A 10,731-nucleotide genomic window follows, 5' to 3' on the forward strand; every position below is an offset into this window, starting at 1 on the left:
AAAGATTCATGTCAATGTATGACAAAACCCACTACAATATTGTAAAGTAATTAGCCTCCAACTAATAAAAATAAATGAAAAATAAATTAAAAAAAATTTTTTTAAAAAGAGTTAATTATCTTTATCTTATATAGATAAAGAAATTATCTGTAAAGATAATTAAGATAAAGGAATTGGAATGTTCCTGGATTACCTGGGTAAGCCTAGTGTCATCATGAATCTCTCATACATGGGATCTGGGAGGGTTATAGTCACAGAGGAGGTGGGAATATAGGAGCTTCAGAGGAGAGACTCAAAGAGGCTATCAGTTCAGTTCAGTTCATGCCCTCAGGCATGCCAGACTCTTTGCGACCCCATGCACTGCAGCACACCAGGCTTCCCTGTCCATTACCAACTTCAGAGTTTACCCGAACTCATGTCCATTGAGTTGGTGATGCCATTGAAAAATCTCATCCTCTGTCGACACCTTCTCCTCCCACCATCAATCTTCCCCAGCATCAGGGTCTTTTCAAATGAGTCAGCTCTTTGCATCAGGTGGCCAAAGGATTGGAGTTTCAGCTTCAACATCAGTCCTTACAATGAACACTCAGGACTGATCTCCTTTAGGATGGACTGGTTGGGATTTCTTGCAGTCCAAGGGACTCTCAAGAGTATTCTCCAATACCACAGTTCAAAAGCATCGATTGTTCGGCGCTCAGCTTTCTTATAGTCCAACTCTCACATCCTTACATGACTACTTTAAAAACCATAGTCCTAACTAGATGGACCTTTGTTGGCAAATGTTGTCTCTACTTTTTAATATGTTGTCGAGGTTGGTCACAACTTTCCTTCCAAGGAGCAAGTGTCTTTTAATTTCATGGCTGCAGTCACCATCTGCAATGATTTTGGAGCCCTCCCAAAAAAATCTGACACTGTTTCCACTGTTTCCCCATCTATTTGCCATGAAGTGATGGGACCGGATAGTGTTATCTTAGTTTTCTGAATGTTGAGCTTTACGCCAACTAAGCCAAAGAGGCTATGCAGATGGCTTTGAAGATGGTGAAATTGTCCCCAAGGCAATGGATGAAGGAGATTTCTAGGAGCTGGAAAAGGCAACCAAGTAGGTTGTCCCCTAAGAACTCAAGAAGACATGCAGACCTGCTAGCCCATTGAACAGGATGTTGAATTTCTGAACTCCAGAAATGTAACAGTATTGTTGTTTCAGGCCACAAAGTTTTTGGTCATTTGTTGGAGCAGCTACAGTAGCTAATGTGGATGTGGTTCAAATCAGCCCACCTCCATCTGCTGCATCATAGGTTTTCCCTTCTCTGGGGACTGTTTCTCTGATCTCAGAGGCAGGCAGTCATCTCCCCTAACAAGGAACCTCACCTCTTGATTCCACTTTCTTCTTCAACAACTGCCAACACAGTATCAGCCCACTCACACCACTGAAAGCCACTAAACAAGACCACCTCTTAGAGACAAATAATACTGGCCTCAGAATTTTATTTCTTAAAAAAATCCACATCAGCATACCATTTGATGAGCAAATATTTGCTGTTCTATGTACACTGATGAGTCTCTTCAAGGGCGTGATTGAGGAGAAATAAAAGTAATTATTTACGTGTGGCACAAGAGAATGCTTGTATATAACTCAAGACTCCTCTTTCCTCCCTGACTTCTTCTTGTCCTCTTTCTTCACTCTGAAAAGTATTTCTTTTTTTTTTTTTTAATTGCCTAGTAATTTATCAACTTTATTTATCTCATTGTGCTCATTTAACATCCATCTGTATGGCATCTTTATTTTATATTAACCTACGATACAGATAAGATGAATAGTATGAAATTTTTCTTGCATTGCCTCTTCTAGTCAACATAGAATTGGTAGTTTCAACTAAAATAAGAAGACAAACAAAAAAGAAATACTATACTTCAAAATAACTAAAATTATCTCTGTTCTGAGATGACACAATCATGTGTGTAGAAATCCATAAAGATAAAATTAAAAAAAAAACTGCTTAGAGCTAAAGAACAATTACAGCAAAAGTGTAGTATAAAATGTCAACACAGAAAAATCATTTCCATTCTATATACAAATGATGAACAGTCTGGGAAGATAATTTAAAGACCAATTTCATTGAAAATATTATCAAAAATACTCAGAAATAACCAAAAGAGAAAAGAAATGTGTCATTTTAAAATTTTGTTTGAAGAAAATAAAGATGCAAATATTAGTAAGTTAAACATGTTCATGAATATTAAAATGACAACACTAACCAAAGTGATTTATACATTTGATAGAACTTTATATATACCCCAACAAGTCTTGGAAAAGAAAAAATAAAAAGAGAGCACATTTAGATTTCTCACAATTACAGATTTCATAACTTACAACAAAACTATTATCATCAAAATAAAATGAATAATGGGGTAAAGTCAGCTAGAAAGACCAGTGAAATAGAACAGAATACAAAAATTAACACAAATTAATGTTGTTTGACAAGGTTGTCTAAGACCATTTATGGGAAAAGTGCAGTTTTTTCAACAAACAATGCTGATAAAACTACGCATCAATCTACAAAAGAATAAAGTTAGACCTCTCTACCTTAAACCACACAGACACACGTACACACAGAAACCTCAAAATGCGTCCAAGACCCAAACTTGCAAGATACAGGTATGAAGCCCTTAGAAGAAAACATTGCGGAATGGTTTGGATTTGGCTATGATTTCTTGGGTATGTCACCAAAGGAAAAACTAGATAAATCAGCATTTGTCAAAATTCAAATATTTTTCATATCAAAGGAAATTATGAAGAAAGTGAGAAGTCAATCCACAGAATGAGATGAAAAATCTTTGCAAATTATATTTCTGATAGAGTTGAATGGAGTGGAACTTCCTGGAAACACCCTAAAACTTTCGCTCAAATTGCTTGACTCAGTTGCCAAGGTCACCTGGTGATCTTTGCTCATCAAAGCTTAATATTTCCAAAATTAATATTTTGATTATCCCTCCTGGTGGTGCAAAATTTAAAGTTTTCTCTATTTCCTCACTCTGAGTTTGTCTTGACTACCACCATTTCTCTTCCCTACTGAATTCAAAGTGTTTCCTAAGAGCATTTGGATTTACATCTTGACCTGGCAGACTTAGACATGGTAGAAATTTGAACAGCCGACACACAAGAATGGAAACACTTTGTTCCACAAACAGTACACCAAGCACTCTGGTGTATTCTCTCCACACCCTTCAGTACCCACTTCTGTTTCTCTTTGACTCCAGTTCTCTACACAGTGCATCGCAAACCATAGTGATTGTGGGGAGAGAATGATGGTAAGCTCCAGGTGATGGTGGTCCAGGTGCTTTGGTCACATTTCCCCAATCCTGCTTCCGTTCCCTCCCCTCCACAGCTCAGAACCACCACCTGTTCTTCTTCATCTTTGTATTCTTGCACTTACCTGATCTCAGTGTTTGAGGGAACTTGAAGGCCAGTCACAGTCACAGAATAATTGTGATCAGATCACAACAGGAGTAAAGTGTTACATCAATAAACATCATATTTGTTATAGAAAGTGAGAGTTAAAGTTGCTCAGTTGTGTCTCACTCTTTGTGTCCCCATGGACTATACAATCCATGAAATTCTCCAGGCCAGAATACTGGAGTGGGTAGCCTTTCCCTTCTCCAGGGGATATTCCCAACCCAGGGATCGAACCCAGGTCTCCCACATTGCAGGCAGATTCTTTACCAGCTGAGCCACAAGGGAAACCCAAGAATACTGGAGTGGGTAGCCTACCCCTTCTTCAGCAGATCTTCCTGACCCAGGAATCAAACTGTGGTCTCTTGCCTTGCAGGAGGATTCTTTTCCAACTGAGCTAGAAGGGGTTGATAAGAAGGTATAAGAAATGCTCAGATTCGCAAGCCAGCATTCAAGGAGCTCTTCTCAGGTAACATGCATTCTAACATCTGCTGGGTGTTCATCCACTCCATCTTCAATCAGAACAATTTCTTCAAGTCCTGGGGCAAGGACACCTATTGTTCTGATAACTAGGAAAGTCTTCTCAGAATAGTGTCCATGGTTTCCACCTACAAATTCAGATGAATAAAAAGAAAACACAGCTATTCATTCTTCTTCAAATTGATCTGAAAATTGTAGCTGAAGACCATACTCTAGTCTACATACAGAACCAAGACTTGGGAGTACACGCATCATCAGGGACTAGCTCCACAGAGACAGTCATTGTCATAAGGCCTTTGTGCATTCAGGTTCAGCTGCCTGCATTGAGGTCAGCTCAGCTCCAGATGGAAAAGAGAGGGTTACTGCTTTGAGGTCTCAATGTTTAATTGTTGATACAATACAGAAACAAGAAAAAAGCTTACCATATTGGCCTATTGTGAATGGAGGACAGCTTGGATCTGTGCTGGGAGAAAAGACCTCCACATCGGAAGATCTTTTTCTTATTCTCCAGATCAGAGAGAGTCTCTCTCAGACAGAATCTGGAAAATTTCACATGTGAAATTTGGCATTCACAGTAGAAACAGATATCAAGGACCATTGCTCAAATGTACAGAAATTCAGGGTCATTTATCTTATTATTTGGTCACAAACTTTTGAAATTGCTTCTAATCAAGTCTATGTTCCTTATCTCTAAAACATCTTTAGTTCTCTCTTACAGGGAAGAACCCTGACCTCATGGTTACACAACATGTCTAAGGTACCCAACACAACTGGTGGATCCAAGGGAGATGGCTCATTCTTCACTCGACACCCAGCAAACACAAGATTTACTGTCACATGTATGCAATATAATAAAAAAGAGATGCCCCAAGGACTTGGGACAATGGTTGTCTCTGTGGAGCTAATCCCTGATGATGGGGTACTCCCAAGTCTTGGTTCTGTATCAAGAATAGAGTATGTTCTTCAGCTACTATTTTCCAAGAAAGATCAATTCCAAGAAGTACGAATAACTGTGTTTTCTTTTCTATACCTCAGCATTTATTTGCCACAGAAACTCTATATTCTACAGAAAATGAGAAACAGACATTTTGACTTTCTGTATCTTCAGAAATTAATGAAAATTAGAACTGCTGTCCCTTCATAAAGCATGGAAAACTGCTCTGCTCATGCCTTAGATCTGTGAAGCGGAAAAACAAAAAGAAACAAAAATAATTTTAATCACAGACACACTGGAGCAGAAATGTTGTGTTGATGGAGCAACAGCATCAATTATATTACCCAATAGTTTGAGTGGTTGCTGTTTTCCAGGAAGCAGTCTCAATGACTCAAACACCCTATGAAGTAAGTTCAACTATTATCTCATTTTACAGATAAAGAAACCACAGAGGTTATTGACTTGTCCAAGGTCACATGGAGGGTGATTGTTTCTGTTGTTTTTGTAAACCTGAAGAGGCACTGTATTATACAGATGGTTACAGATTTCCCCTCCTTTTCTACTTCTTGCTTCCCCCCTTATCTGATAACAGTGTGAGTAAGGTGGATAATTTTGAGAAGGGGCAAGGGGAACATTGGCAGAAATCTTCTTGCTTTACATGTCAACTCTATGGAAAATGGGCAGCTACTTGGAAGAAGGGAGATGGCTCAAGCTCTGATTTTCCAACTTTTCCCAAGGGCACCTCATGGGTAAGTTGTGGACACCTGTTCCAGCAGCACACCTGGATTGACACTGCAAGTTGAGCAAGATGGGCTTGGTGTTTGACACATATGTGCGTCATGCAAGGTACAACTCCAATCTTCTCCTAACGGACCATCTGCACCAGCTTTTAATGAACCTATGGAGAGTCACCATGTCTGGTGAGGAAGTTACACAGAACTAGGTCATCCTAACGTCTCCCTCCTATGGAGGACGGTCAGAATTTGTCCCATGATCTCAATTATAGAGACCACAAATGGATGTGAGTAGGGTGAAGAATGCACTAGTTGGTGTCTGACAGTCTTGTGCTCTCTGATCCTGGATGTTGTTTGGATTTCAGCTGATGACTTTTCTTCTCTGGTCAGTCCTCTTGAGTATTCGACTCCCCTGCCTCTGTATCACTGAAGTCACTCATTCAAATGGCAGGTGTCTGGTCAGAATGTTGTGGAATTTTAATATCCAGACACACTCAAGAGCCATTATAGTGTTGCTGGTAGCAGTTTGGAGCTGCCCAATTCTCTCTTTGTAAGGAAGCTAACATTCCCCGATGTAATGCTATTTTCTAAACTTTGTCCTGTTCTAACCTTTGGTTCAGTCATATTGTGTTCTCTCAAGAAACATGAAGAATATAAGATTTCAACCTAATTTGTGAGCTAACAAATCAGCTTGCCCTGGTTTCACAGATGCTGGTAAAGGAAAGAATGTTTATTACTCATAACAAATGCTGTAGCCAAATAAGAGTATCATTTTCCAGCTTTGTTGAGCCATTATTGGCAAAGAACATTGTATAGGATTAAGGTTTACAAGGTAATGAGTTCATGTACAGAGTATATTATGGAAATCTTCTCCACAAAAATGTGTGTTGTGCTAGTTCTTTGGGTTCCCATTTCCAAAGTTGAAGTGAAAGTCCCAGGTGATGCCTGAATATTCAGTGAGTTGAGTGACAAGAATAAAACCTTGAGTCTAGGGGTCCTGGGTCAATGACAGTATGCTCTCAGCATCCCTCCTTTTCTCAGGAGGGATAGGTTTTCTTTACATGACTGCACAGCAAACATGCCCTCCATGTCTCTGCAGGGAACCACTGTCTCTATATTGCAAGGATGTTCACTGTACAAATGTCTTGAAAACTTAGTGTGAGATGAAGCGTGGTCAGAGCCTCCACTTATCAAGTGCACAGAAATGGGAGAAACTGCAGGGTTATCTCTCAAGGGGAACTGTCCCACTCCTAACAGCTACATACTTCTGATTTTTTCCATAGTATTTATTCTCCACTAGACTATCAACTCAAGTCATTTAAAAATTTTATTTCCTGTTTTTGTTACTTGTGGATAAAAGTATCTGGCACATAAAATATTTTCAATAACGTTTTGCTGTATGAATCTATGAATGAGTGGCAAAATATGCAAAAATTAATCTAAATGCTAAAGCAAACCTAAATGATGAAGGAATGAAGTAAATTAAGACCATACACTACTCAAAACAAGCAAAATATAATACTGAATTTTGAAAATAATATTTGATAGCTTCAGAAGATACTTAAGTCAAAAGGAAAGCATACAATTTTCATGTTGGAGATTATCTGATTTGTAAATAAAATACAAATTCACACATTTGTAAAGGAAAATCATGACAAAAAAATGTATCAAATGTTAAAAATTTTCTAACAGGCTAATTGGGTTTACCTTGTGGCTCAGATGGTAAGGAATATGTCTGCAATGCAGGAGACCCAGGTTTTATCCCTGGGTTGGGAAGATACCCTGGAGAAAGGTATGGCAACCCGCTCCAGTATTCTTGCCTGGAAAATCCCAAAAACAGAGACACCTGTGGGCCACTGTCCATGGGGTTGCAAAGAGCTGGACACAACTGAGTGACTAAGCACAAGCACAACAGGCTAATTGTAGGTTATATTTATTCTCTAACCTCTCCTTTCTTCCCCTAAACTCTGTAATTTGTATGTATGATTTTGGAGAAGGCAATGGCACCCCACTCCAGTACTCTTGCCTGGAAAATCCCATGGACGGAGAAACCTGGTGGGCTGCAGCCCATGGGGTCGCGAAGAGTCAGACATGACTGAGCGACTTCACTTTCACTTTTCACTTTCATGCACTGGGGAAGGAAATGGCAACCCACTCCAGTGTTCTTGCCTGGAGAATCCCAGGGACAGGGGAGCCTGGTGGGCTGCGGGAACCTGGTGGGCTGCCATCTATGGGGTCTCATAGAGTCGGACATGACTGAAGTGACTTAGCAGCATGTATGATTTTAATGATCAGGAAAGCAAACATTCTTGTCTTTTTCATTGGAATATAGTCGACAAAATATTATATTATTTCAGATGTACAACTGAGTGATTTGTTATTTTATAGATTATACTTCGTTTAAGGTTATTATACATTATTGGATCTATTTCCTAGTATCCTAGGTTGTAGGTTTTTCCCTTTCAGCACTTTAGAAACATCATGCTACACAGTTGTGCCTAATTTCTGCAGAATAATCAGCCAACAGCCTGATGTCTTTTTCTTTGTATGTGACTCATCATTTTTCCCTTGCTGCCTTTAGAATCCTCTCTTTATCTTTAACGTCTGCCTTTTTAATTTTGATGTGTCTTGGTCTGGGCCTCTTTGCTTTTATCTTACTTGGGGCTCTCTGTGCATCTTGCACCTGGATAGCTTTTCCCTTCTGCGGGTTCAGGATACTTTTAGCCATAATTTCATCAAATGCCTTTTCTGCCTCTTTCTCTCTCTCTCTCTCTCTCTCTCTCTCTTTCTTCTAGGACTCTTATCATGAGGATGTTAGTACACTTGATGTTGTCCAAGAGGCTTTTTAAATGGTTGTCTTTTTTAAAGTTTGTTTCCCTTTTTGCTGTTATTAATGCTAAATTAATAAGAGAGACTCACATAAATCTCTCCTAAATCTCACATAAAATAATAAGAGACTCACATAAATCTCTCTTCCAGGTCACTTATGAATTTTTCTGTAACACCTAATCTGATATTAATTCTTTCTAGAGTGTTTTTTTAGTCTGCGTTATTGCATTATTCAGTTTTGACTGGTTATTTTTAAAAATATGTTTTAGATACTTGTTAACAGTCTCACTGTGTTCATTTACTCTTTTCCCTACTTCAGCTAGCATTTGTATTACTTACACTTTGAATTCTGGTAAATTACTTTGGTAAGTAATATACCGGTTTTATTAGCTGATTTTGCAGGTGTTATTTTCTTATTCTTTCATTTGAAACAAATTACTCTGTCTTTTCAATTTGTTTAACTTTCTCCATTTCTACGAAACTAGTTATCCATCCATGTCTTGCAGGTGTGTCCTTGTATGGGCACTGCCCACTCTGCCCAGCATGGGCATCACGGGGAGGTGAACTGGATCCAGAGGCACTGGGGGAGCATCTGTGGCCTTGGGGCACATGGGTTGTCCACTAAACCAGCCCAAGTCCTGGGCAGTGTCCTGACACCCCCTCAGCCTGTTCCAGGAGCAGGAGCGGGTACATGTCTCAGGAGAGGAGTCAGGTCCCCGGGCCTCCTGCAGGTCCCCCTGGGCTCACAGCAACTGTGGGACTGCAACCTCATGGGGTCGTTCCAGGGCTGCGGTGCCCAGTGCGTGGTGTGCACGGGTCTCTCCATGGAGGACCTCCGAGCCCCTGTCCCCAGTCCTCGTCTGGGACCCTCCCGGGGGCTCAGTCCTGATCTGATGGCTTCTCTTCCCTTCCCACCCAGCTCCATGGGGACGGTTCTGTACAGCCTTGGAGTGAACGAGGGTTCCTGCTGGTGTCGTGTGTTTTCAGAAGATGTGACCCTGACGTGCTCCTAGGGGAGCTGAGCTCAGCGTCCTCTTGCCCACCTGGAGCTCCTCCCCAGGACAGTGTGTGACACTCACTGTTCGCTAACTGTGGCTCCTGTGACTGTTCAGGAAGAGTCAGTGCCAATTTATTATCTTCCTTTCCTGGACCATGGTTTCCTCTTTCTCTTTTTCTTTCTTTCTCCTTCCTTCCTTTCTCTCTTTCTGTCGTGTGTGTGTATGTGTTCTTGCGTGTGTGTGTGTTCCTGCGTGTGTTCATAGTTGGGTACTTGAAACAATGGGCATGCACTCACTGCTGGTAGATTTGTTTCATGTCCTGACAGTCCTTCACTAGTTTGCTTGGCATACTCCTAGTCCTGGGATCAGCCCAAAGGAAAACTGAGGACAACTTGATTCATTTCTGAGTCATAATCTTGCCTGGCATATGTAAACCTTTTTTATTCTCCTGAATTTATGATTGTTTTTGAAATGCCCTACTATCCCTCAAATGCACACTCCAGTTCTACTCAGGGTTTTACATGGTCTAGTCTAGGTCTCCACTCTTATCCTTTGTCGCTGGCCCCACATATGTATAGTTCCCCTGCAGCTGTAATGAGATACTCTAGCTGCTCTTCAGTTTAAGCTTAGACACCAGTCTCCAGGCAGCCCCCAAGTAGGTTGGAACATTGCAGATAAGATTTTCTGTGATCATTCTGGTTTGAAGGAGGCAACTGGGAGACTGCATTTCCCCAAGCAGAAGGAGGGTACAGGTGAGTAAATGCATGAGGAAATTTCCTGCCATTCTGTCCTGAATTTTTCTTAATTGGGTGTTCATTTGTTGTTGTTTAGTCATTAAGTTGTGTCTGACTCTTTTGAGACCCTATGGACTAGCCCGCCAGGTTCCACTGTCCATGGAATTCCCCAGGCAAGAATATTGGAATGGGTTTTCATTTCCTTCTCCAGGATATCTTCCTGACCCAGGGATTGAACCTGTGTCTCCTGCATTGCAGGCAGATTCTTTACCACTCCATCACCTGGGAAGCTGGTTCATTTGTCACTCTAGGTGTTCCTCTGACTGTTTCCCAGGGCTCCTGTGAGGTTGTATAGCTAGTTTATAGCTAGTTTCTTTAATTTTCTTTATGCTTTCATGTGAAAATCCAGCAGTTCATAGCTCACTCTTTAACTAACTTTACTTTCCATGTTAAATTTTAATTGGCTTCACAACATTCCATTGTAGCAATTTTTGATGATTTCCCTCACTCTTCCAGATATATTATAATTTAATTTGTTTACAGGTTTTCCTTTTATGAATAATGTTGAGCA

The sequence above is a fragment of the Muntiacus reevesi genome, chromosome 2, assembly GCF_963930625.1.
Source record: "Muntiacus reevesi chromosome 2, mMunRee1.1, whole genome shotgun sequence".
Lineage (NCBI taxonomy): Eukaryota > Metazoa > Chordata > Mammalia > Artiodactyla > Cervidae > Muntiacus > Muntiacus reevesi.